We start from the raw sequence: 27,190 nt of genomic DNA, 5'->3' as shown, positions 1-27,190 counted from the left end.
TCCCACCCAGAGCTGTGAGGAGGTTCTTGCTAAGCCAAACGAGTGCTGCACTGGCAGTGTGCATGGTGGCTCAGACAACATTAGGCTTTCAAAATAAAACCCAAGGGGATTAACAAAATGGGGAACCAACCCCAGCAATATGAAGTGAACCAGACACTATCCAGAGTTCTAGTGTTGTTCTCTTCTCAAGCCTCCTTGGTTTGTGGAAGCAGCCTCCTCATGAAACTATGCTAGCAAGTAGAAAGGTCATACCTGTTTAAGCAGATGATAGGATGCTGTGTCTGGCTGTTAAACTTAAGGGCAGCTCTCAGTTCCTGTAAAGAAACAGAGGAATACACACTCAGGTTAGTCTCTGAGCAGTGAATGCAGCATGAACTCAACACCAGAAGCAGAGAATCATAGAATCAGAATCACAGAATCATAGAGTCATAGAATCAGAGAGTCAGAGAGTCAGAGACAGAGAATCAGAATCAGAGAATCAGAGAATCATAGAACCAGAATCACAGAGTCATAGGATCAGAGAATCAGAATCACAGAATCACAATCTTAGAGTCATAGAATCAGAGAATCACAGAGTCAGAGAGTCAGAGAATCAGAGTCACAGAATCAGAGAATCACAGAATCAGAGAATGGTCTGGGTTGGAAGTGACCTCCGAAGCTCATCCAGCCCAAGTCCCTCTGCAGTCAGCAGAATAGAACAGAATAAACCAGGTTGGAAGAGACCTTCAAGATCATCAAGTCCAACCTATCATCCAACACCACCTAATCAACTAATCCATGGCACCAAGCACCCCATCCAGTCTCCTCCTGAACACCTCCAATGATGGTGACTCCACCACCTCCCCAGGTAGCCCATTCCAATGGGCAATCATTCTCTCTGTGTAGAACTTTCTCCTAACCTCCAGCCTGAACCTCCCCTGGTGCAGCCTGAGACTGTGTCCTCTTGTTCTGGTGCTGGCTGCCTGGGAGAAGAGACCAACCTCTGCCTGTCTACGACCTCCCTTCAGGTAGCTGTAGAGAGCAAGAAGGTCTCCCCTGAGCCTCCTCTTCTCCAGGCTAAGCAACCCCAGCTCCCTCAGCCTCTCCTTATAGGGCTGTATTCCAAACCCCTCAGCAACTTTGTTGCCCTTCTCTGGACACATTCCAGCAAGTCAATCTCCTTCCTAAACTGAGGGGCCCAGAACTGGACACAGGACTCAAGGTGTGACCTAACCAGTGCAGTGTGCAGGGACAGAATGACCTCCCTGCTCCTGCTGGCCACACTGTTCCTGATGCAGACCAGGATGCCATTGGCCCTCCTGGCTGCCTGGGCACACTGCAGGCTCATGTTCAGCCTATCATCAACCAGCACTGCCAGGTCCCTCTCTGCCTGGCTGCTCTCCAGCCACTCTGACCCCAGCCTGTAGCACTGCCTGGGGTTGCTGTGGCCAATGTGCAGAACTTGGCACTTGGATGTGTTCAATCTCACGCCGTTAGGTTTCAGAGGGTTGTGATAGCAGCTCAATAGCAAGTGACTGCTCCCCCTTACTGCAGAGGCTGGCAGCAGAGCTGCACCATTCCCTTACACGCAATAATTAGTTCTATTAAGTGAGGCTCCAGGCAGCATCAATGCTGCCCACTCTCAGGATGAGGAGGAATGGAAAATACCCAGCTAATTCAATTGGCTCTGGCTCAGCAGAAAGATCGATGCTCTTGACAGCTGAGTGCCCAGCACTCGCTGTCCCAACAGCCCTCTGATGTGCCACCGGTGCAAGCAACCTCTTGGAAGAGGCAAAGGCAGAAGCAGAAGACAGAGGCATTCCACAGGCACCTTCACAGAAGGATGGGCACACAGGCAACACCAATGCCAGATGGCCAGATGGCATTTTTACCCTAAAGTATTATCACAGCATCACAGAATTGCCAGGGACCTCAAGGATCATCCAGTTCCAACCCCCCTGCCATGGCCAGGGACACCTCACACTACAGCAGCTTGCTCACAGCCACATCCAGCCTGGCCTGAAAAACCTCCAGGGGTGAGGCTTCCACCACCTCCCTGGGCAATTTATTCCAGTATCTCAGCACCCTTACCTTGTAGACTAGGGTTCTCGGTTGGACTTGGTGATCCTGAGGGTCTTTTCCAACCTGAATGTTTCTGTTATAATAGTGAAGAACTTCTTCCTGACATCCAATCTGAATCTACTCACTTTGAGTTTTGCTCCATTCCCCCCAGTGGAAGGGAAGGGGAAGGGGACGGGGAAGGGGAAGGGGAAGGGGAAGGGAAGGGAAGGGAAGGGAAGGGAAGGGAAGGGAAGGGAAGGGAAGGGAAGGGAAGGGAAGGGAAGGGAAGGGAAGGGAAGGGAAGGGAAGGGAAGGGAAGGGAAGGGAAGGGAAGGGAAGGGAAATCTATCTGTTACAGAAGCATTTCCCCTTTCTTTCCTTTTGGGTGGTGTTTGCCAACACCTGTCCAACACCACACCTGTGATGAAAATAACATGGACCAGGGGCTGTTCCTAAGCTCTTCTCTTCTCCCTGTGCTGGTATCCCAAGGGTTCTGCCCATCCCACCCACCCAAGGCCCTCACTGCATTGCAGAGATCTATTAGCTTCACCAAGCTGCCTGCAGAATGGCTCATTTAAGACTATAAACTCTTTAGTCTGGGAGCTCATCTTTTGCTACATCTTCCCCCAGAGCAGCATGAGAGCAATGAGAAAAACCTAAACTGCCTCAATTTGCTTTGAAGTATTCAGTGTTTTGCCCAGCAGTGCTTAAGACAAGGTCAGCCTGCAAACACTGGGGCTGCAAAAGGATTCTGTGCATCAACACCGAGACTTTCCACACTGATCTCAGAGCTTTTTTCTTCTACACTGCACTCTCATTCTTCTCTCTACTTTACACCCTCCATATCCCCCCCCTCCCCAATGCATTGCCCTGGGCAGCAGAGGCTTAAAATGAGACAACAGACATTTTTCAACAGGATGCAAAGAAAAATAACCTGATATCTGCAGGGCAGAATGCACTACACATTTATCATGCAGTTCCAAGTCTGCTAGGGAATGAAAGTTCAAATACAGCTGAATTTCAGCTGCTGTTGATGTGGGCAGTTAATGCCTTCAAAGCACTGCAGGGAAAGAAGGCAACCTCATGAGTTCAACAAGACCAAGTGCAAGGTCCTGCAGCTGGGTCGGGGCAATCCCAGGCATTGATACAGGCTGGGCAGGGACTGGCTTGAGAGCAGCCTTGAAGAAAAGGCCTTGGGGGTGCTGGGGGAGGAGAAGCTCAACAGGAGCCAGCAGTGAGCACTTGCAGCCCAGAAAGCCAAGCAGAGCCTGGGCTGCAGCAAGAGAAGTGTGGCCAGCAGGGCCAGGGAGGGGATTCTCCCCCTCTGCTCCACTCTGCTGAGACCCCACCTGGAGCACTGTGTCCAGTTCTGGAGCCTCTATTCCAGGAAGGCTCTGGAGGTGCTGGAAGGTGTTCAGAGAAGGGCCATGAGGATGAGCAGAGGGCTGGAGCTGCTCTGCTCTGGAGACAGACTGAGAGAGTTGGGTCCCCTCTCAGTCTTCTCTTCCAGTGCTCTGGGACCCTCACAGTAAAGAAGTTCCTCCTCGTGTTGAGATAGAGCCTCCTGTGCTGTACTTTCCATCCATTGCCCCTTGTTCTATGCCAGGGTGCAACTGAGCAGAGCCTGTCCCCTTCCTCTTGACCCCCAGCTCTCAGCTATTTCTAAACATTTATCAAATCCCCTCTCAGTCTCTGGAGACACTGCTCAATCATTCCTGGGAATCAAGGCTAGCAGTGTCAGCACAGCTGGCTTGGGAGAGAAGAGTTTCCTCAGCCTCTTGGCACAGAAGTTACTTGGCTGCCAGTATGTAAGGAATAAAGAGAGGAACGGGAGAAGGGCAATGAAAGCAGAGGAGAAAATGAGCACAGCAGTATTTTCTGACAGCAATATTTTCACAGCTTGCATCCAGCAGCCCAGCCAGGAGCCCAGGGGGTTCTGCTTCAGGAACCTCAGAGACAGAGGCAGTTGCTGCACATGAAGGGAAGTCTGGTGTCTGGGCTCTACAAAGGGTTCATCTGATTCTATAACTAGCGGGGGAAGAAACTGTTCTGATGACAACTACTGCTGAGGCATGGAAGGCATTTTGCCCCCTTTGCTGCCACAGGCCTGTCATTCACACACCACTGCTCTTAACCACAACTCAACTTCCTTTGGAGCTGCTTGGTGAAGATAGGGCTGGGGGCTGCTCTTGGCAGAATGGATTGTCAAGGCATGCTGCTTGGAAGACGTGCCACCTGCTATTTTATAGCTATGACTGATTGTCTAAGGAGTTCCTATCAATTCTTATGATAGCTTAAGAGACTTCTGGAAATGAATTGCTGGCCTCTGGGTTTGTTTTGTTTTGTTTTGTTTTGTTTTGTTTTGTTTTGTTTTGCTTTGCTTTGCTTTGCTTTGCTTTGCTTTGCTTTGCTTTGCTTTGCTTTGCTTTGTTTTATTTTCACGCACAGGATCACAGGATCAGAGGATGTCAGGGGTTGGAAAGGACCTCTGGATATCATCAAGTCCAACCCCCCTGCCAGAGCAGGACCATAGAATCCAGCACAGGTCACAGAGGAACACATCCAGATGGAACTTGAATGTCTCCAGAGAAGGAGACTCCACAACCTCTCTGGGCAGCCTGTTCCAGTGCTCTGGGAGCCTCACAGTGAAGTTTCCTCTTGTGTTGAGGTGTTAAGCTCCTGTGCTGCAGCTTACATCCATTGACCCTTATCCTATCACAGGGAACAAGTGAGCAGAGGCTGTCCCTTCCCTCTTGACCCCTAGCCCTCAGACATCTACAAACATTTACTGAATCCCCTCTCAGTCTTCTCCTCTCCACACTAAACAGCCCCAGGGCTCTCAGCATTGTAGAGAGCAATAAGGTCTCCCCTGAGCCTCCTCCTCAGGGAAGCAGCCCCTAAGAAGTCAAGAAGGTTACCAGGAGTAGTCAGCATGGATTTACCATGGGGAAATCCTGCTTGGCTAATCTGATAGCCTTCTGTGATGCTGCAACTGAATGGGGAGATGCAGGGAGAGCAGGGGAGAAGAGACCAACACCCACCTGGCTACAACCTCCCTTCAGGTAGGTGTGGAGAGCAAGAAGGTCTCCCCTGAGCCTCCTCTTCTCTAACAGCAGTGTCTGAAACAAGCTGTAAGCTCAAGGATGCAAAACTGCAAGCGTGGTGAAATGAGACTGCTCCCAGGCACAGCTCTTGCAGGCTGTGGCCAGACTGAGTCACAGAATCACCAAGGTTGGAAGAGACCTCAAAGATCATCAAGTCCAACCTGTCACCACAGACCTCATGATGGCACCAAGTGCAGAGGGCTTTCTGTCTCAGCCATGAGTGACAGACACCATCCACAGAGATCAATAACCATTGTCTTCTAGCTCCGTACAAAAGCCTTGACAGCCAAGCTGGTGCCAACCAGTGGTACAGGAGAGTAATCTGCAGGGAGTTAAAAGGGGAGGGAAGAGTGGAGGGAAGCAGCTGGGACAAAGTGTGGGGACAAAGCATCACAAGAAGATTGACGGCTGGGTAGAGCAACTTGCAGCACTGCTAAGCATGGAGTTAGAGCAGCTGAAGATTTGCTGCCCAGGATCTTTCTCTAACTCAGCAGCTCTGCTCACCTTGCAGATTTTCCTGTGCTATATATGCCAGGCAGACAGAAAATGTCCTCATCACAACCTAGCTCCAAGAGTCAGCTTGGTTCTTCAGAGGTGTGATGGAAATGCAATGCAAGACACGAGAAACAGATGCCAGTTACTTTCCTTTTCAATGGAGCTGGGTTTTGCTTCTCATGTCAGTGTGACATTATAACAGTTCAAGGCTGTCAGCTTCAGAAGGTGATTCTGATGAGAAAGCAACAAAATTCCATTTCACAGCTTTGCAGAGTGAGAGACCTCCTGTGGGCAGCAGAGTGGGTTACTGCCTGAGGCAGGGGGAAAACAACCCCAAGCAATGTTCCAGGCTTGGGGCAGTGTGGCTGGAAAGCTGCTGGCAGAAAGGGACCTGGGGGTGCTGATGGACAAGCAGCTGAAGAGGAGCCAGCAGTGTGCCCAGCTGGCCAAGAAAGCCAAAGGCATCCTGGCTGGGATCAGCAATGTTGTGTCCAGCAGCAGCAGGGAGGGGATTGTCCCCTGGCACTCAGCTCTGGGGAGGCCACACCTGGAGTGTTGTGTCCAGTTTTGGGCACCTCAAGACAAGAGAGATGTGGAGGTGCTGGAGCCAGTGCAGAGGAGGGCAAGGAAGCTGGGAAGGGCCTGGAGAAGAAATCTGATGAAGAGCAACTGAAGGAGCTGGGGATGGTTAGTGTGAAGCAGAGGAGGCTGAGGGGAGACCTCCTGGCTCTCTACAGCTCCCTGAAAGGAGGTTGTGGAGAGCTTGGTGCTGGTCTCTTCTCATAGGTGATTAGCCATAGAACAAGAGGGAAGAGCCTCAAGCTGCAACAGGGCAGGTTCAGAGTGGACAGGAGGAAGAATTTTTCCCCATCAAGAGTGGTCAGGGCTTGGAATGTGCTGCCCAGGGAGGTGGTGGAGTCCCCAAGGCTGGATGTGTTTGAAGGTGGTTTGGATGTGGTGCTTGGGGCTGTGGTTTAGGGGTGATCCTTGTAGAGTAGGGTTCTGGGTTGGACTTGGTGATCCTGAGGGGCTTTTCCAACCTGAATGGTTCTGTGATTCTGTGACAATCAAAGGCTTTCAGCTCCTGCCTGCAATGATAAGGTAGACACATATCCCCAGAGTCCCCCTGAGGTACCATGGTGTGTAACTCCATAATCCTGGAGTAACCAAGCACCAAACATTCACAGCATGGCTGTTAGCACAAACTACTTCTTTCCAGTGAGGGTGACAGAGCCCTGGAGCAGGCTGCTCAGAGAGGTTGTGGAGTCTTCCTCTCTGGAGCCTTTCAAAACCCACCTGGATGCATTCCTGTGCAGATTCCCCTGGGTGATGCTGTTCTGGAAGGGGGTTTGGACTGTGTGATCTCTGGAGGTCCCTTCCAACCTCTAATGTCCTGTGAAACTGTGATGCTGTGTTACATGATTCCATCAGAGCAACGGTTCAGGCATCAGGGCTGCTCCAGAGGAGGCTGCATGGGAACCCACAGAACCCTAGGGCTTGTCCACAGCTTTCTGGATGTTATCTCTAATTTTAAATGCTCCAAAGTTAACTTGGAGGAGAGCAGGCTGTGCAGATCGTGTGGTACCCATGGTAACTGAGTTTAAGCTGCTGCTTTACACTAAGATGGATATATTCAAGCTAATAAACCCCAAAGCATCAGACTGCAGGAAGAAGGGGCACAGAAGACATTGGCTAAATCACATCCTTGAAAGCATGGCTCCAGGTTTGTGGCAGATGTGCCACCAGAGATGATCACAGGATCAGAGGATGTTGTGAATTTGGTAGGGACCTCTGGAGATCATCGAGTCCAAGCCCCCTGCCAGAGCAGGACCATAGAATCCAGCACAGGTCACACAGGAACACATCCAGACAGGGATGGAAAGGCTCCAGAGAAGGAGACTCCACAACCTCTCTGGGCAGCCTGCTCCAGTGTTCTGGGAGCCTCACAGTGAAGAAATTCTTCTTCATGTTGAGGTGGAACCTCCTGTGCTGCAGTTTCCATCCATTGCCCCTTGTCCTGTCACAGGTTGCAACGGAGCAGAGCCTGTCCCTGTCCTCTCCTTCCTGACACCCAGTCCTCAGATATTGATAGACATTGATCAGATTCCCTCTCAGTCTTCTGCTCTCCACACTAAACAGCTCCAGGGCTCTCAGCCTCTCCTCACCAGGCAGGGTTCCAGGCCCTTCATTATCCTTACAGACCTTCCTTGGACTCTCTCCAGCAGATCCCTGTCCCTCCTGAACTGGGGAGCCCAGAACTGGATGCAATATTCCAGGTGAGGTCTCAGCAGGGCAGAGTAGAGGGGGAGGAGAACCTCCCTGGCTCTGCTGGACACACTCCTCTCAATGCACCCCAGGATCCCCTTGGCCTTCTTGGCCACCAGGGCACATTGCTGTCCCATGCAGAACTTGTTGTCCACCAGCACTCCCAGATCCTTCTCCCCATGGCTGCTCTCCAGCAGGTCAGCCCATAGGGTGATGCCTGAGAGAAACTCAAATGCCATGAGGACATTGCCTGAAGACCTCCACCTGGCAGCACCCCAGCCTGGCAGCACTGTGGCAGCACTGCCCACAGCCCAGAGTGCATCATGGCCTAAACATGAGCCAGCAGTGTGCCCAGGTGACCAAGAAGGCCAATGGCATCCTGGCCTGCATTAGGAAGAGTGTGGCCAGCAGGAGCAGGGAAGTCATTGTGCCCCTGTACTCTGCACTGGTTAGGCCACACCTTGAGTCCTGTGTCCAGTTCTGAGCCACTCAGTTTAAGAAGGACATTGAGACACTTGAAGGTGTCCAGAGAAGGGAAATGAGGCTGGGGAGAGGCCTTGAGCACAGCCCTGTGAGGAGAGGCTGAGGGAGCTGGGGTTGTTTAGCCTGGAGAAGAGGAAGCTCAAGGGAGACCTTCTTGCTCTCTACAACTACCTGAAGGGAAGTTGTAGCCAGGAAGGGGTTGGTCTCTTCTCCCAGGCAACCAGCACCAGAACAAGAGGACACAGTCTCAGGCTGTGCCAGGGGAGGTTTAGGCTGGAGGTGAGGAGAAAGTTCTTCCCAGAGAGAGTTGTTAGCCATGGGAATGTGCTGCCCAGGGAGGTGGTGGAGTCACCATCCCTGGAGGTGTTCAAGAGGGGATTGGATGTGGCACTTGGTGCCATGGTCTAGTCATGAGGTCTGTGGTGACAGGTTGGACTCGATGATCTTTGAGGTCTCTTCCAACCTTGGTGATTCTGTGATACTGTGACTCTATGGAAGCTTTATGCTGGTGCTGATGTGGAGAGGACCTCATCTCTTTGCTCGTGGTGCTGTTGACAGGCAGGTCCCCATGCACAGGCCAACCCTGCATGGCAAAGTCCTCAGAGGCTTTAAACCTTTTATCTTTTAAACCACCTCTAAACTGCTTAGGGCCATTAGCAAGCCTGGAATCAGTGTCACAGGGTGAAGTGGAATTAAGCAAAGTCTTCCAGCACTTGGCAACTGGAAGCTTTTTGCTTGCTCTGCTGAGGGTTTTCCAGGCACCCCCCTGCCATCGCTTCCTTGAGTTCTGCCTGAAATCCCTGCTGCCACCTCCTGCACATCCCAGCCAGGCAGCATCTACATACTGCTATGAGTCTAATCAGGTCATGCCACGCCATGGAGGGAGCTGCTAAACAGGACAACCAAGGAAAAAAACTCCCTCATGCAGCTTCAGAGGCTGTGGGGAAGTCTCTGAGGTGCCAGATCCCTCCACAAAATGACATCTACAGGCTGGACTTCAGGGCAGAGCTCACCAGAGGAACCAGAGACCAAGAGACTGATGCATCATCAGTGAATTTGCAGATGACACCAAGTTGAGAACAGGAGTTGATCTGTTAGAGGGTAGGAGAGCTCTGCAGAGGGACCTTGACAGGCTGGACAGATGGGCAGAGTCCAACAGGATGGCATTCAACGAGTCTGAGTGTCGGGAGCTGCACTTTGGCCACAACAACCCCAGGCAGTGCTACAGGCTGGGGTCAGAGTGGAGTGCAGCCAGGCAGAGGAGGACCTGGCAGTGCTGGTGGACAGCAGCTGAACATGAGCCAGCAGTGTGCCCAGGGGGCCAAGAAGGCCAATGGCATCCTGGCCTGCATCAGGAACAGTGTGGCCAGCAGGAGCAGGGAGGTCATTCTCCCCTTTTACTCAGCACTGGTTAGGCCACACCTTGAGTCCTGTGTCCAGTTCTGGGCCCCTCAGTTTAGGAAAGATGCTGACTTGCTGGAAGGTGTCCAGAGAAGGGCAATGAGGCTGGGGAGGGGTCTGGAGCACAGCCCTGTGAGGAGAGGCTGAGGGAGCTGGGGTTGCTTAGCCTGGAGAAGAGGAGGCTCAGGGGAGACCTTCTTGCTCTCTACAACTCCCTGAAGGGAGGTTGTAGCCAGGCAGAGGTTGGTCTCTTCTCCCAGGCAACCAGCACCAGAACAAGAGGACACAGTCTCAGGCTGTGCCAGGGGAGGTTTAGGCTGGATGTTAGGAAGAAGTTCTTCCCAGAAAGAGAGACTGGCCTTTGGGATGTGCTGCCCATGGAGGTGGTGGAGTCACCATCACTGGAGGTGTTTAGGAAGAGACTGGATGGGGTGCTTGGTGCCATGGTTTAGTTGATTAGATGGTGTTGGATGATAGGTTGGACTCAATGATCTCAAAGTTCTTTTCCAACCTGGTCTATTCTATTCTATTCTATTCTATTCTATTCTATTCTATTCTATTCTATTCTATTCTATTCTACTCTACTCTACTCTACTCTACTCTACTCTACTCTACTCTATTCTATCATCCAGGCCTGCAGCAAGAAGGCACAGAGAGTGGTGGCTTAGGAGAGGACAGGGTATGATAGCAGCCCTTGAGGATGGAATCACCCTGCTCTGGACAGATGCAGTCTAGTCAAGACAGCTCTCATGGTTAAGACACAGTTGTCCCACACCAACTGCTCAGGTCTGCTGCAGGAGGTGCCCTGCCTGACAGGCAGAGTGCTGGGGAAGATGGCTGCAGGTGCATTGCGTGTTTGACTTTGTGACTCCTCATAAACCTCAGCTCACACTCACTGGGTCAGGAAGTCCACCTAGCATGCCTGAGTTCTCCAGAGGCCCATGACATGGTGTCCCTTGCTGCTCCTCCACTATCCCCCACAGGGCTTTGTGTGTCAGGCAAGAAGGAGGAGCAGTAGAATCCTAGAATCACAGAATCATCAAATCACAAAATAGTAGAATCACAGAATAGTCTGGGTTGGAAGGGACCTCCTCCAAAGCTCATCCAATCCAACCCCTTCTGCATTCATCAGGGGCATCCCCAACCAGATCAGATTGCCCACAGCCTTCTCCAGCCTCACTTTTAATATCTCCAGGGATGGGGCCTCAACCACCTCCCTGGGCAACCTCTTCCAGTGTTCCACCACCCTCATGGTGCAGATCCTCTTCCTAACATCCAATCTCAATCTGTTCTGCTCTAGGAGAAACAGGGCACGAAGAGCCAGACAACCACTTGGGACTGCACACCCCAGGAAGCTAGGTGTGGTGGAGTCTCCTTCTCTGGACACATTCAAAGCCCAGCTGGATGCATTCCTGTGCAGACTACCCTGAGTGACCCTGCTCTGGCAGGGGGGGTTGGACTGGGTGACCTCTGGAGCTCCTTTCCAACCTCTAATGTACCGTGATGCTGTGTCATGGAAGGTGAGAAAGGATTACATGTAGGATTGTCACAATCCTAGAACAAAATTCAGCTCCTTCTCTCTCAGACAAGATCCATTCCCAAACCTGAAATACAGTAGCCCTTCATTCTCTGCCTGCCCGGTGCCAGTTCTGACAGAAATGAGCTCTCTCTCCTAGGCCAGGCACTGTTGAAGCAGCCACACCTGGCATAAAATTCCCCTTAGCATGCATCTGGTTCCTGCTTTGTGGAAAAAACAGTAACCTGCTGTTGACTTAAGTAAATGAGCCATGCTCCATGCCAGAGAGAGTGAGATATGAGCACCTGCCAGGAAGAGAATTTTCCAGTGTGAAACAGGACTCTCCAGCACCTGCATATGCAGAAGCAGAGCACAGAATCACAGAATTGTCAGGGTTGGAAGGGACCTCAAGGATCATCCAGTTCCAACCCCCCTGACATGGCCAGGGACACCTCACACTACAGCAGCTTGCTCACAGCCACATCCAGCCTGGCTGCAAAAACCTCCAGGGATGAGGCTTCCACCACCTCCCTGGGCAACCTCTGCCAGTCTCTCACCACCCTCATGGGGAAGAACTTCTTCCTAACATCCAATCTCACTCTACCCATTTCTAGTTTTGCTCCATTTCCCCCAGTCCTATCACTCCCTCACACTCTAAAAAGTCCCTCCCCAGCTTTCCTGTAGCCCCCTGCAGGTACTGGAAGGCCACAAGAAGGTCTCCTCAGAGCCTTCTCTTCTCCAGACTGAACAACCCCAACTCTCTCAGTCTGTCTCCACAGCAGAGCAGCTCCAGCCCTCTGCTCATCCTCATGGCCCTTCTCTGGACACCTTCCAGCACCTCCAGATCCTTCCTGGAACAGAGGCTCCAGAACTGGACACAGTGCTCCAGGTGGGGTCTCAGCAGAGTGGAGCAGAGGGGGAGAATCCCCTCCCTGGCCCTGCTGGCCACACTTCTCTTGCTGCAGCCCAGGCTCTGCTTGGCTTTCTGGGCTGCAAGTGCTCACTGCTGGCTCCTGTTGAGCTTCTCATCCCTCAGCACCCCAAGGCCTTTTCTCCAGGGCTGCTCTCAAGCCAGTCCCTGACCAGCCTGTATCAGTGCTTGGGATTGCCCTGACCCAGCTGCAGGACCTTGCACTTGGGTCTTGGTTGAACCTCATGAGGTTGGCTTGAGCCCATTTCTGTTCAAGATCTGCCCCAACCCCGCTGCAGGACCTTGCACCTGGCCCTGTTGCAAGTGTCCTGCATTCATGTGGGAGCAGAGCTTGGTGGGAGGACTGCCTCCTGTAACGTATATGCACCAACCACTTGTTTATTTGAAACTGATGGAGTTCCTGTGAAGCCAAATGTTCTGTATTTAATAGCTTAAGCCATAAGTCATAAAATCCACAGTCAGCAGCCTATTTGTTATTAAGAAATAGGGATCCAGATGGCCAGCTGAGGTCAAGCTGAGGCCAGCATACCCATAAAGAATCCACACTTGTGTGTCCTTATTCAACTGGAGGGATTTAGTCAAGCCAGGAGTGTTTTCCTTTTAGAGCACTCAGTTCAGAGAGCTCTGTTTACTTTAATAAAATGCCCTCCATCTTTCACAGGGGTTTGAAACAGCTGGAAGCTGCCAGAAGTGGGAGACCACTATCCTGTGGTTTCACAAGGAACTGTGGGCAGCAGATGGTGAGAGGTGATTCTGCCACTTTGCTCTGCTCTGCTGAGACCTCACCTGCGGTGCTGTGTGCAGGTCTGGAGCCCTCAACATAGGAAGGACAAGGACCTGATGGAGAGGGTCCAGAGGAGGCCATGAGAATGCTCAGGGGGTTGGAGCAGCTCTGATCCAGAACAGGCTGAGGGAGCTGGGGGTGTTCAGTCTGGAGAGGAGAAGGCTCCAGGGAGACCTAAGAGCAACCTGCCAGGACCTGAAGGGGGCTACAGGAAGGCTGCAGAGAGACTGTTTGCAAAGGCCTGCAGGGACAGAACCACGGGTAATTGCTTCAAATGGAGCAGAACAGATTTAGATTGGATGTGAGGAAGAAGTTCTGCACCATGAGGGTGGTGGAACACTGGAAGAGGTTTCCCAGGGAGGTGGTTGGAGATATTCAAGGTGAGGCTGGAGAGGGCTGTGGGCAACCTGATCTAGTTGGGGATGTCCCTGCTGACTGCAGAGGGGGTTGGACTGGATGACCTTTGGAGGTCCCTTCTAACCCAGACCATTCTGTGATTCTATGATCTTTCTTTCCACATAATTAAAATATAATGCTAACTTGTAAGTACCTTTGTGAGAAGCCAGAAGCTGTGTTGAGGTCCCTGCATTTTGGGACAACTTCCTGTGCTCGTGGGTCTAGAAATCCTATGGAAATCAGCAGCACCTCCTCTCTGGAGGTGTTTAAATGATGCAGAGATGTGGTGCTGAGGGCCATCATTTAGCACTAGACCTAGCACTGTTAGAGGATGGTGACAGTTGATGATCTTAGAGGTCATTTCCAACTCAAACGCTTCCATGATTCCAGCTGCACCTGTGACAGTGACCACCTCTAGCTGCAGAAGATTTCTCCTCCTTTACAGCTTCTCCATGGAGCTGCTCTCCAGCAGGGCATTCCCTAACCTGTCCTGGTGCCTGCTGTTACTCCTCCCCAGATGCAGGACCCTGCACTTGTCCTTGTTGAACTCCCTGAGGTTTGCCTGCAGCCAGCTCTCAGCCTGCCCAGCTCTGGTTGGATGGCAGCACAGCCTGGCAGGTGTCAGCCATCCCCCAGTTCTGTATCATCAGGAACTTGCTGAGGGTGCACTCAATGCTCTCAGCCAGTTGTTGATAAAGATACTGAACAGAACTGGGACCAGCAGTGATCCCTGAGTAAAAAGCCTTATTTCCTTCCCCAAAAAAAAGGAACTGCATGGTGCATCTGAGGAGAGGAGAGGAGAGGAGAGGAGAGGAGAGGAGAGGAGAGGAGAGGAGAGGAGAGGAGAGGAGAGGAGAGGAGAGGAGAGGAGAGGAGAGGAGAGGAGAGGAGAGGAGAGGAGAGGAGAGGAGAGGAGAGGAGAGGAGAGGAGAGGAGAGGAGAGGAGAATTAACCAGGTTGGAAAAGACCTGTCCATCAAGTCCAACCTATCACCCAACACCATCTAATCAACTAAACCATGGCACCAAGCACCCCATCCAGTCTCCTCCTAAACACCTCCAGTGATGGTGACTCCACCACCTCCCTGGGCAGCACATCCCAATGGCCAATCTCTCTTTATGGGAAGAACTTCTTCCTAGCATCCAGCCTAAACCTCCCCTGGCACAGCTTGAGACTGTGTCCTCTTGTTCTGGTGCTGGTTGCCTGGGAGAAGAGACCAACCCCCACCTGGCTACAGCCTCCCTTCAGGGAGTTGTAGAGAGCAATAAGCAGCAAAGCCAAGCAGCAAAACAGGCAGAACAGAGAGTTCTACCTTCTTGAAACTAAATCCCTCTAAAGAAAATCATAATTCCCTCTCAGCATCACAGCCTCCTGACTGCATCAAAAGGCATTCAAGTGACAATGCTTTTGGCTAAGCTCAGGAAATGCTTTATGGGCTGAAAGCTGCACTTGGCTTACTGGAGAGGACATTGAGGAGCAGGCTGCAGTGGTTACTCACAGCCCCACACCTTCAGAAAACATTCAGGTTGGAAGAGACCCTCAGCATCACCAAGTCCAACCCCGAACTCTACTCTACAAGGATCACCCCCAAACCACAGCCCCAGGCACCACATCCAAACCACCTTCAAACACATCCAGCCCTGGGGACTCCACCACCTTCCTGGGCAGCACATTTGCACCCAGAGAATCCTCTGCCAGCTGGGCCTGGGTTTGCATATATTTGTATTTACCCTTTTCTCCTTATCCCTTTGTAACTCTCCTTTCATTCAAAGGCCTTTGATATTTTGTTGAACTTCACTTTTTACTTCCAAATCGCTTCTAGACTGTTTCTTTGGTGATTTTACCTCTCTTTTCTCCTGTCTAATTTGCTTTCCCCTACCAGGAGGGGAAAAAAAAGAGAAAGGAGAGATGGGAAGCAATCTAAATCTGTTCCATTTGGGCTTTAGGAGTCAAGCAAAGCTTAAATCACAACAGCCCTGCGCTGCAGGTTACAGAGCTAACCCTGCTCAAGCTTTTCTAGTCGTCTTCTGGTAGCTCAGAACTAAGGATCCTGAGCTCAGTAAAAGCAGATTTTCCTCTCAACCACAGGGCCTGAGAGACTTATTTATCTTTTTCCCCAGCAAGCTGCCTTTGAGTTCTGCATCCCATGGCTCCCTCAGCTCTCATCATCAAAGGAAGCACCAACAACCCTGTAGGATCCAATCCTCCTTACTCCTAGCTTATACCGAGGTGCTAAGCACATCCTTACAGCATGCAAGCTTTGGCTGAGAGCAGGACCCAGGACAGCAGACAGTGCACATGCTGAGAAAGGGCATTGGGCCTTGGAGAGTTGGTAGCCCAATGGAGACACAGAGGAAATAGAATCATAGAATCAATAAGGCTGGAAGAGACCTCAAAGATCATCAAGTCCAACCTGGCACCCAACACCTCATGACTACTAAACCATGGCACCAAGTGCCACATCCAATCCCCTCTTGAACACCTCCAGGGATGGGGACTCCACCACCTCCCTGGGCAGCACATTCCAACTGCCAACAACTCTCTCTGGGAAGAACTTTCTCCTCACCTCCAGCCTAAACTTCCCCAGGTGCAGCTTGAGACTGTGTCCTCTTGTTCTGGTGCTGGTTGCCTGGGAGAAGAGACCAACCCCCACCTGGCTACAGCCTCCCTTCAGGGAGTTGTAGAGAGCAAGAAGGTCTCCCCTGAGCCTCCTCTTCTCCAGGCTAAGCAATCCCAGCTCCCTCAGCCTCTCCTCACAGGGCTGTGCTCAAGGCCTCTCCCCAGCCTTGTTGCCCTTCTCTGGACATGTTCAAGTGTCTCGATGTCCTTCTTAAATTGAGGGGCCCAGAACTGGACATAGGACTCAAGGTGTGGCCTAACCAGTGCAGAGTCCAGGGGCACAATGACTTCCCTGCTCCTGCTGGCCACACTATTTTTGATGCAGGCCAGGATGCCATTGGTCTTCCTGGCCACCTGGGCACACTGCTGGCTCATGTTTAGGTGTCTGTCAATCAGTACCCCCAAGTCTCTTTCTGTTTGGCTGTTCTAGAAAAGGAACCCCCAGTTGTTACCATGACCCCCTATTTATGACATGGAGGCCCCATGAAATCATAGAATGGCTCAGGCTGGAAGAGACCTTAGAGCTCATCTAATCCAACCCTCATGCCATGGGCAGGGACACCTCTCAACCAGCCTGGGTTACCCCAGGCCCCATCCAACCTGGCCTTCAACATCTCCAGGGAGGGGGCAGCCACAACCTCTCTGGACAATCCATGCCAGAGCCTTGCCACCCTCATAATGAAGACCTTCTTCCTAAGATCCAATCTCAACCTCTTCTCCTTCAGTTTCAATCCCTTTCCCCTTGTCCTATGGGTGGACACTCTTGTTAAAAGTCCCTCTGCAGCCATTCAGGTATTGGAAACATTGCCCCCATCTTCAAAAAGGGCAAGAAGGAGGAACCAGGGAACTCCAGGCCAGTCAGTCTCACCTCTGTGCCTGGAAAGATCATGGAGCAGATCCTCCTGGAGTCACTACTTGCTCAAAAGAATAGTGAAGAGGTGATTGGGAACAGTCAGCATGGCTTTGCCAAGGGCAAATCCTGCCTGACCAACCTGGTGGCCTTCTATGAGCAGGTGACAAAATTAATAGATGAGGGGCGAGCAACTGATGTCATTTACCTGGACCTGAGCAAAGCCTTCGACACTGTCCCGCACCACATCCTGGTCTCCAGGCTGGTGACACATGGGTGTGATGGGTGGACCACTAGATGGATAAGGAACTGGCTTGATGGCCGCACCCAAAGAGTGGCTGTCAATGGCTCCATGTCCCAGTGGAGGCCAGTGACAAGCAGAGTCCCTCAGGGATCAGTCCTGGGACCTGTCTTGTTCAACATCTTTGTGGGGGACATGGACAGTGGCATTGAGTGCACCCTCAGCAAGTTTGCTGATGACACCAAGCTGTGTGGTGCAGCAGACACGCTGGAGGGAAGGGATCCATCCAGAGGGACCTGGACAGGCTGGGGAGGTGGGCACAAGCCAACCTCATGAGGTTCAATAAGAGCAAGTGCAGGGTCCTGCATCTGGGTCGAGGCAATCCCAGGCACAAATACAGGCTGGGCAGTGACTGGCTGGAGGGTAGCCCTGAGGAGAGAGACTTGGGGGTGCTGGTGGACAAAAAGCTCAACATGAGCTCTCAGTGTGCACTTGCAGCCCGCAAAGCCAATCAGATCCTGGGCTGCATCAGGAGAAGTGTGGCTAGCAGGTCGAGGGAGGTGATCCTCCCCCTCTACTCAGCCCTGGTGAGACCCCACCTGGAGTACTGTGTCCAGTTCTGGAGCCCCTATTACAAGAGGGATGTGGAGGTGCTGGAACGTGTCCAGAGAAGGGCCACGAGGATGATCAGAGGGCTGGAGCACCTCTCCTATGAGGACAGACTGAAGGAGTTGGGGCTGTTCAGTCTGCAGAAGAGAAGGCTCCGAGGTGACCTCATTGTGGCCTTCCAGTATCTGAAGGGGGCCTACAGGAAGGCTGGGGAAGGACTTCTCAGGATATCAGGTAGTGATAGGACTAGGGGGAATGGAATGAAGCTGGAGGTGGGGAGATTCAGGCTGGAGGTGAGGAGGAGGTTCTTCACCATGAGAGTGGTGAAACCCTGGAATGTGTTGTCCAGGGAGGTGGTCGAGGCCCCATCCCTGGGGGTGTTTAAGACCAGGCTGGATGAGGCTCTGGCCAGGCTGATCTAGTGTGGGGTGTCCCTGCCCATGGCAGGGGGGTTGGAACTAGATGATCATTGTGGTCCCTTCCAACCCTGAATGAAACTATGAAACTATGAAACTATGAAGGTTACCTGCCTTTGGTCTTCCATAACCTGTCTCCTGCTCCCCAGCTGTTGTTGCTCTTGCTTGCTCCCTGCCTCTGACATTTGAGGCTAATCTCTGGATTCCTTCTCATGGGAAGTATTTTGAGAGCTGTGCTGTATTGTGCCCACATCTACATCATTTTATGATTACTTTTGTGAAGATTATGAATGGAGGCCAAGGCAGATGAAACAGGCAGAGGCTCTGCAGCACATCAGGGGAGCACAGGCAAGGTTTCCTGAGCCCCAATCTGAGCTGTAACACCAGAATCACTGCTTGAGCTCAGCAAAGGCCTCCAGCCTCTGCCTGCAGTAAACAGATCCTCCAGGCCATAGGCTGGAAGTTTATCTTAAGCTCCTTTAGAAGCACTCAGAGGAAACCCTGTGACCTCTGGTGAAATCCCTCTGGAAGGAGCTTTCCTGTCTGCTGCGCTGAGGTGATTAGAAAACGTGGCACTTGGCATGCAAACTAAGACATCCCAGTTCAGTGGCCCTCCTGACTCTCAGGCATTAGAGACACGTGTGGCTGCTGGGTTTGGAGGAGTTGGGCAAGTACAGGAGAACAGGAAAGGAGCAGGAAAGGAGCAGGGAGCTTTGCCTGGCCTCTCCTTCTCGGTGCAAGTCTCATTCTTCTCCTTCCAGGTGCTGAAGGGTGTGTGGGTCAGGCTGCCAGCAGGCTAGGGGAGGCAGCAGCCAAACCAGAGGTGTGGAAGGAATGGAAACCTCCTTCAATTAGCTATGAAGGTAGTGGAGTCACTGTCATTGGAGGTGTTTAGGAGGAGACTTGATAGGGTGCTTGATGCCATGGTTTAGTTGATTAGGTGGCGTTGGATGATAGGTTGGACTGGATGATCTCGAAGGTCTCTTCCAACCTGGTCTATTCTATTCTATTCTATTCTATTCTATTCTATTCTATTCTATTCTATTCTATTCTATTCTATTCTATTCTATTCTATTCCATTCCATTCCATTCCATTCCATTCCATTCCATTCCATTCCATTCCATTCCATTCTATCTCATCCCATCCCATCACATCACATCCCATTTCATCCCATTCTGTATCACACTGGAGAGAAAGTATAACGTTCCCTCCTGTGGCCAAAGAACCCAGAGGTGAGTGCTGCATCTCAGTTTAACAATGAGGAAAGTGAGAGACAGGAATTAAAGCTGAGACACAGAAGTTTAAAGTCCTCTCACCAACAGCTGCAAAGCCCAGTGTGAGATGTGAAGGCAGAATTACAACAGTGTTCCTTAACTCAGGAGTAGCAAAGGCATAAAGAGAGGAGATGCTGCCATCAAAAAGACACTGCCAAAGAAGTGTGCTTGAATTCTGCAGAGGCAGGAGGTGTCACATTAGCAGGCTCCACCAGACACCAAGCTGAGTGGTGATGTTGATACCCCAGAGGGACAGGATGGCATCCAGAGGGACCTGGACAGGCTGCAGAGGTGGTGCCCAGGGGAACCTCATGAGGTTCAACAAGAGCAAGTGCAGGGTTCTGCACCTGGGCTGGAACAATCCTCGCTGTCAATACAGGCTGGGGGAGGAGGGGATAGAAAGCAGCCCTGAGGAAAAGGACTTGGGGGTGCTGGTGGGGGAGAAGCTGGACAGGAGCAGGCAGGGTGAGCTTGCAGCACAGAAGGCCAAGGGCAGCCTGGGCTGCATCCAAAGCAGCATTGCCAGCAGAGCCAGAGAGGTGATTCTGCCACTTTGCTCTGCTCTGCTGAGACCTCACCTGCAGTGCTGTGTGCAGGTCTGGAGCCCTCAACACAGGAAGGACATGGACCTGATGGAGAGGGAACAGAGGAGCGTGATGAAAATGCTCAGGGTGTTGGAGCAGCTCTGCTATGAGGGCAGGCTGAGGGAGCTGGGGGTGTTCAGCCTGGAGAAGAGAAGGCTCCAGGGAGACCTAAGAGCAGCCTGCCAGGACCTGAAGGGGGCTACAAGAAGGCTGCAGAGAGACTGTTTGCAAAGGCCTGCAGGGACAGGACCAGGGACAATGGCTTCAAAGTAGAACAGAGCAGATTGAGATTGGATGTTAAGAATAGGTTCTTTCCTATGAGAGTGGTGGAACACTGGAACAGGTTGCCCAGGGAGGTAGTTGCGGCCCCATCCCTGGAGACATTCAAGGTGAGGCTGGAGAGGGCTGTGGGTGACCTGGTCTAGTTGGGGATGTCCCTGCTGACTGCAGAGGGGGTTGGACTGAATGAGCTTTGGAGGTCCCTTCCAACCCAGACCATTCTGTGATTCTATAAATACAGACACAACCCTTCCTGAGCAGGTGTGCCAGTGGGACCAGAAAGTCTGGGAAACTGAAGATGGAATGAATCTCCTGTAACCCCGGCCATGTGCTCAGTGTCACACATTAAAGAATCAATTTGCCTTAATTAGGCTACATCCTCCTCCTGCCACCCAACTTCTATCACATGAAAGATCTGGAGGTGCTGGAAGGTGCCCAGAGAAGGGCCACGAGGATGAGCAGAGGGCTGGAGCTGCTCTGCTGTGGAGACAGACTGAGAGAGTTGGGGTTGTTCAGTCTGGAGAGGAGAAGGCTCCGAGGAGACCTTCTGGTGGCCTTCCAGTATCTGAAGGGGGCTACAGGAAAGCTGGGGAGGGACTTTTGAGGGTGTCAGGGAGTGATAGGACTGGGGGGAATGGAACAAAACTAGAAATGGGTAGATTGAGATTCTAAGAAGAAGAAACTCCGATGAAAGCAAAACAAAGAAACACTGAAAGGAAAACTCAGCACATTTGGTGTGCAAGGAACTGCTTAAAGCAAAAACAAAGGTCCCACAAAAGCTCCCTGTAGCTATGTGTGCACTTGCAACAAACTTGCCTCAGCTATTTTCAGTTGTTGATAAACAATCCGTGAGGAAAGAGTCTCACTGACACCCCTCCAAGTGGCTGCTTTAATGCCAGGAGACTAATGAGTGCTTACAGGACTGAAGGGGTTGGAAGAGAGATTCGTTTGGATACACAGCATGTTGTGAGGGGCTTGTTCCAAACTCATTATTCCCAAGAGAAATAAGGGAAAAGAAACAATCAAGTAACCCTACTCACAGAATTGTCAGGGTTGGAAGGGACCTCAAGGATACAGCAGCCGCATGGGGAAGGTCCTGGGAGTGCTGGGGGACAGCAGGTCCTGCATGGGACAGCAATGTGCCCTGGGGGCCAAGAAGGCCAAGGGGATCCTGGGGTGCATTGAGAGGAGTGTGTCCAGCCGAGCCAGGGAGCTTCTCCTCCCCCTCTACTCTGCCCTGCTCAGACCTCACCTGGAATATGGCATCCAGTTCTGGGCTCCCCAGTTCAGGAGGGACAGGGATCTGCTGGAGAGAGTCCAAGGGAGGGCTGCAAGGATGCTGAAGGGCCTGGAGCCCTGCCTGGTGAGGAGAGGCTGAGAGCCCTGGGGCTGTTTAGTGTGGAGAGGAGAAGACTGAGAGGGGATCTGACCAATGTCTATCAAGAGCTGAGGGCTGGGGGTCAGGAAGGAAGGGACAGGGACAGCCACTGCTCAGTTGCACTCTGTGATAGGACAAGGGGCAATGGATGGAAACTACAGCACAGGAGATTCCTCCTCAACATGAGGAAGAACTTCTGTACTGTGAGGGTGACAGATGACTGGAAGAGGCTGCCCAGAGAGGTTGTGGAGTCTCCTTCTCTGGAGCCTTTCCATCCCTGTCTGGATGTGTTCCTGTGTGACCTGTGCTGGATTCTCTGGTCCTGCTCTGGCAGGGGGGTTGGACTTGGAGATCTCCAGAGGTGCCTTCCAACCCTTAAGATCCTGTGAGCCAGTGAACGTAGTGTTTGCAACCAGCCAATAAAGGCACACAACCCTGTTTGAGTAGGGCGTGAAAGGATTTCACCATGAGTTTAATTGTGCAGGCTGAGCCCACGTGTGGCCATTAAATCGCTTGGAAGGAAACAGAATAGGGCTTCACACAGCCTCTCTGTTATTTCCCCTCACCATTCTTACCTTCAAACACTCAGCCAAGTCCATCACAATTACTGCCTACGGGTTCATTAGACTTGTGTGGCTGTGTGAATTAAAACACCTCCACTTGTGTAAGCAGAGCCTGTAACTAAACACCTCCACAGGCACACCACAGCTACGCCGTCACCAGCCACGCACAGGATGGTGCTGTGCCAATCTAACCTGCTGGGACCAGAGCTCTGCAATGTATTCATCAGTGACCTGGAGCAGGGCACAGAGGGCACTGCCAGCAAGTTTGCTGATGGCACCAAACTGGGAGGAGTGGCTGACACAGGAGGGTTGTGCTGCCATTCAGCCAGACCTGGGCAGGGAGAAATGGAATGGAATTCAACAAGGGCCAAAGGGGAGAGTCTTGCATCTGGGAAAGAACAACCCCATGGAGCAGGAGAGGTTGGGGACTGAGCTGCTGGAGAGCCGTGAAGGGGAAAAGGACCTGGGGGTCCTGGTGGATGGGAGGTTGACCATGAGCCAGCAATGTGCTCTGGTGGCCAAGAAGGCCAATGGCATCCTGGGGTGGATTAGAAGGGCTGTGGTGAGTAGGTGGAGAGAGGTTCTCCTCCCCCTCTACTCTGCCCTGCTGAAGCCACATTTGGAATATTGTGTCCAGTTCTGGGCCCCTCAGTTCAAGAAGGACCTCAGGGAACTGCTTGAAAGAGTCCAGTGCAGAGCCATAAAGACGCTGAAGGCAGTGGAACATCTTCCTCATGAGGAGAAACTGAGGGAGCTGAGGGCTCTGGAGCTTGGAGAGGAGGAGCCTGAGAGGTGACCTCATTGCTGTTGCTAAAGCTGTGCAGGGTGAGTGCCCAGAGGCTGGAGCCAGGCTCTGCTGGGGGATGCCCAATGCCAGCCCAAGGGGCAGTGGTGGAAGCTGAGGCAGAGGAAGTTCCAGAGAAACAGGAGGAAGAATTTTTTCCCTGTGGGGGTGACAGAGGCCTGAAGCAGGCTGCCCAGGGGGGTTGTGGAGTCTCCTTCTCTGGAGATCTTCAAACCCTATCTGGATGTGTTCCTGTGTGACCCGCTCTAGGTGATGCTGCTCTGGCAGGAAGATCGGAGTGGATGAGCTTTTGAGGTCCCTTCCAGCCCCTAACATTCTGTGAGTCTCTGTTTTGGATTTGCTCTCTGTATCACAGTAGATTAGAGGTTGGAAGGGACCTTCAGAGGTGCTTGAGTCCAACCCCCCTGCCAGAGCAGCATCACCCAGGGGAGTCTGCACAGGAATGCAACCAGGTGGGGATTGAATGAGTCCAGAGAAGGAGACTCCACAACCTCTCTGGGCAGCCTGCTCCAGGCCTCTGTCACCCTCACTAGAAAGAAGTTTCTCCTCATGCTCCACAGAACACACAGGGAGGAACACACCTTTAGCTCTACAATCAATTTTTACATACAGCAAATTGCAGGCATGTAAAATGTTTACCTCTGGTGTTTTAACTGTCACAGTAAAAGCAATCCCCTGTGCTGCTTATAGTAGGAGGGTGCCCTCCATGCCACAGATTGCTCCAAACAGAACACATGGCTCATTGCACTTACCCCATCAACAGTAGAATTCTCACTGCAGAGCCTTCAACCTGAGAATCCCCTGGGAGCCTTCTACAAGATATAGGTCCAGTCTTGGCAAGTGACCAACCTTGGCCACTCCAGTTTCAAACCAGTGCAGAGGATGTATAGCTTTTAGATCACAGGATCAGAGGATGTTAGGGGTTGGAAGTGATCTCCAGATCTTCAAGTCCAAGCTCCCTGCCAGAGCAGGACCATAGAATCCAGCACAGGTCACACAGGAACACATCCAGACAGGGCTGGAAAGGCTCCAGAAAAGGAGACTCCACAACCTCTCTGGGCAGCCTGCTCCAGTGCTCTGTGAGCCTCACAGTGAAGAAGTTCCTCCTCATGTTGAGGTGGAACCTCCTGTGCTGTAGTTTATATCCACTGCCCCTTGTCCTATCCCAGGGTGCAACTGAGCAGAGCCTCTCCCCTCCCTCTTGGCACAGCAGCCCAGAGAACTACAGAAATGCAAATGTTTGAGTTATCTACCTCACAGCCTCCAGATACATGAAGGTTTTGGGGGTTTCCACACATATTCTAGGGAAGACTGTTGAGTAAGAGAGACAGATGTGGGGACAGGAAGCAGATTACTCATCCCAGGTTACAGAGCAAGCAAAGAGAGAAAAAAACACAACCTTCCTGGAAGCAGTTCAGTGTAACAGTACCTTCTTTATGAAAAGCATTGTAGAGCTACCCCACCCTCCCTTCAGGGAGTTGTAGAGAGCAAGAAGGTCTCCCCTGAGCCTCCTCTTCTTCAGGCTAAGCAACCCCAGCTCCCTCAGTCTCTCCTCACAGGGCTGTGCTCAAGGCCTCTCCCCAGCCTCATTGCCCTTCTATGGACACCTTCAAGTGTCTCAATGTCCTTCTTAAACTGAGGGGCCCAGAACTGGACACAGTACTCAAGGTGTGGCCTAACCAGTGCAGAGTACAGGGGCACAATGACTTCCCTGCTCCTGCTGGCCACACTATTTTTGATGCAGGCCAGGATGCCATTGGCCTTCTTGGCCACCTGGGCACACTGCTGGCTCATGTTCAACCTACTATCAACCAGTACCCCCAAGTCCCTTTCTGCCTGGCTGCTCTCCAGCCACTCTGACCCCAGCCTGTAGTGCTGCATGGGGTTGTTGTGACCATAGTGCAGCACCTGGCACTTGGACTTGAATTCCATCCTGTTGGATTTTGCCCATCTGTCCAGCCTGTCAAGGTCCCTCTTCAGAGCTCTCCTGCCCTCTAACAGATCAACTCCTGCCCCCAACCTGGTGTCATCCACAAATTTACTGATGACTGACTCAACCCCCTCATCCAGATCATCAGTGAAGATACTGAATAGGATGGGGCCCAGCACTGATCCTTGAGGATCCTTATCAGGAGAATCCCCTCCCTGGCCCTGCTGGCCACACTTCTCTTGCTGCAGCCCAGGCTCTGCTTGGCTCTCTGGGCTGCAAGTGCTCACTGCTGGCTCCTGTTGAGCTTCTCATCCCCCAGCACCCCCAAGGCCTTTTCTCCAGGGCTGCTCTCCAGCCAGTCCCTGTCCAGCCTGTATCAGTGCCTGGGATTGCCCTGACCCAGATACAGGCACTAAGAGACCAATAAACAACAGCAAAGGCTTTAAAATCCAACTGTTTGTTTATTAATCCACCCTAGCACCAACTTTTACCTCTGGTGAAGGAAGCAAGGTCCTGGGAGCATCGCCACATTTCATGTGCCAGAGGACACAGCTCTTCCTGTAAGCCTGTCAGCACAGAACACTGTGCATCCTTTAGCTAGCAAGTCAGCCAAGACACTGTCCAATTTTTAATTACCAGATATGCACTGACAAGCAACAGGCAGTGCTGAGCACCTGAAGACACATCTGTAGTCACCTGTCCCTGAGGAGGCCTCTGACAGCAGCTGGGAGCCCATGATCTCACACAGACTTAACTTCTGCCTGGGGATGACACAATCCCAGAATGTTAGGGGCTGCAAGGGACCTCCACAGCTCATCCAGTCCAACCCCCCTGCCAGAGCAGCATCACCTAGAGCAGGTCACACAGGAACACATCCAGGTGGGGTTTGAAGATCTCCAGGGAGGGAGACTCCACAACACTAGGGTGCATTGAGAGGAGTGTGTCCAGCAGATCCTCTTGTTCTGGTGCTGGTTGCCTGGGAGAAGAGACCAAGCCCCACCTGGCTACAACCTCCCTTCAGGGAGTTGTAGGCATCAAGAAGGTCTCCCTTGAGCCTCCTCTTCTCCAGGCTAAGCAACCCCAGCTCCCTCAGCCTCTCCTCACAGGGCTGTGCTCAAGGCCTCTCCCCAGCCTTGTTGCCCTTCTCTGGACACCTTCAAGTGTCTCAATGTCTTTCCTAAACTGAGGAGCCCAGAACTGGACACAGGACTCAAGGTGTGGCCTAACCAGTGCAGTGTACAGGGGCACAATGACTTCCCTGCTCCTGCTGGCCACACTGTTCCTGATACAGGCCAGGATGCCATTGGCCTTCCTAGCCATCTGGGCACACTGCTGGCTCATGTTCAGCCTACTAGCAACCAGCACCCCCAGGTCCCTCTCTGCCTGGCTGCTCTCAGCCACTCTGACCCCAGCCTGTAGCTCTGCATGGGGTTGTTGTGGCCAATGTGTAGTACCTAGCACTTAGATGTGCTAAATCTCATGCCTTGGACTCTGCCCATCTGTCCAGCCTGTCAAGGTCCCTCTGCAGAGCTCTCCTACCCTCTAACAGATCAACTCCTGCCCCCAAACTTGGTGTCATCTGCAAACTTACTAATGGTGGACTCAATCCCCTCGTCTCCAGAGGAGGAGACTCCATAACCTCTCTGGGCAGCCTCTTCCAGTGCTCTGGGAGCCTCACAGTCAAGAAGTTCCTCCTCATGTTGAGATGGAACCTCCTGTGCTGGAGTTTATATCCACTGCCCCTTGTCCTATCCCAGGGTGCAACTGAGCAGATGCTGTAAACTGTCAATACCTGTCAATATTGTCACTTTGTACATATTCACAGAATCACTAAGGTTGGAAGAGACCTCAAAGACCATCAAGTCCAACCTGTCACCACAGACCTCATGACTAAACCATGGCACCAAGTGCCACATCCAATATTCATTGCATTTCATTCTAGACTGCAGCTTTGATTGTAAATTCAGCTTCACCTGCTTCCAACTGAGCTGCTCTGGCAGTTTGCTGTTGGGGGGGCAATTTTCAACCCACCACAACACAACTGGCTTTGGATGCAGTCCAGGGATGCAAAGACCTTCAGTCTGCTCAATACTGGTGTGCAGACAGCAGAAGCAGCCACTGGCTGATGAATCAGTGGCCTCCTCCCCTGACAGCAGGTGAGCAGACTGCCTTGGATACCGACTGGCACGACGAGCAGAGCCTACAACATGTTCCACACTTGCCACT

At 52.1% G+C, this 27,190-nt stretch overlaps 1 protein-coding gene across 29 annotated transcripts in view; it reads right to left on the bottom strand.

The window, feature by feature from the left end:
• The window catches only part of MAP2 (microtubule associated protein 2), a 341,956-nt gene that overhangs the window by 143,392 nt on the left and 171,374 nt on the right, over positions 1 to 27,190 (bottom strand). For 28 of the 29 annotated variants that reach the window (XM_068137835.1, XM_068137844.1, XM_068137839.1 and 25 more), the window contains one exon: positions 253 to 314. The gene's annotated coding sequence lies outside the window, so the exon portion shown is untranslated. Of the gene's footprint in view, positions 1 to 252; positions 315 to 23,786; positions 24,037 to 27,190 lie in introns of those variants that run through there. The other variant, XM_068137838.1, reaches the window with a different exon arrangement.

This window comes from Melanerpes formicivorus, unplaced genomic scaffold (assembly GCF_026170545.1).
Source record: "Melanerpes formicivorus ecotype bairdi unplaced genomic scaffold, bMelFor1.0.p_v2 SCAF_5, whole genome shotgun sequence".
Taxonomy (NCBI): Eukaryota; Metazoa; Chordata; class Aves; order Piciformes; family Picidae; genus Melanerpes; species Melanerpes formicivorus.
The sequence above is the reverse complement of the archived record's forward strand: the minus strand, read 5'-3'. Positions and strand labels throughout refer to the sequence as shown.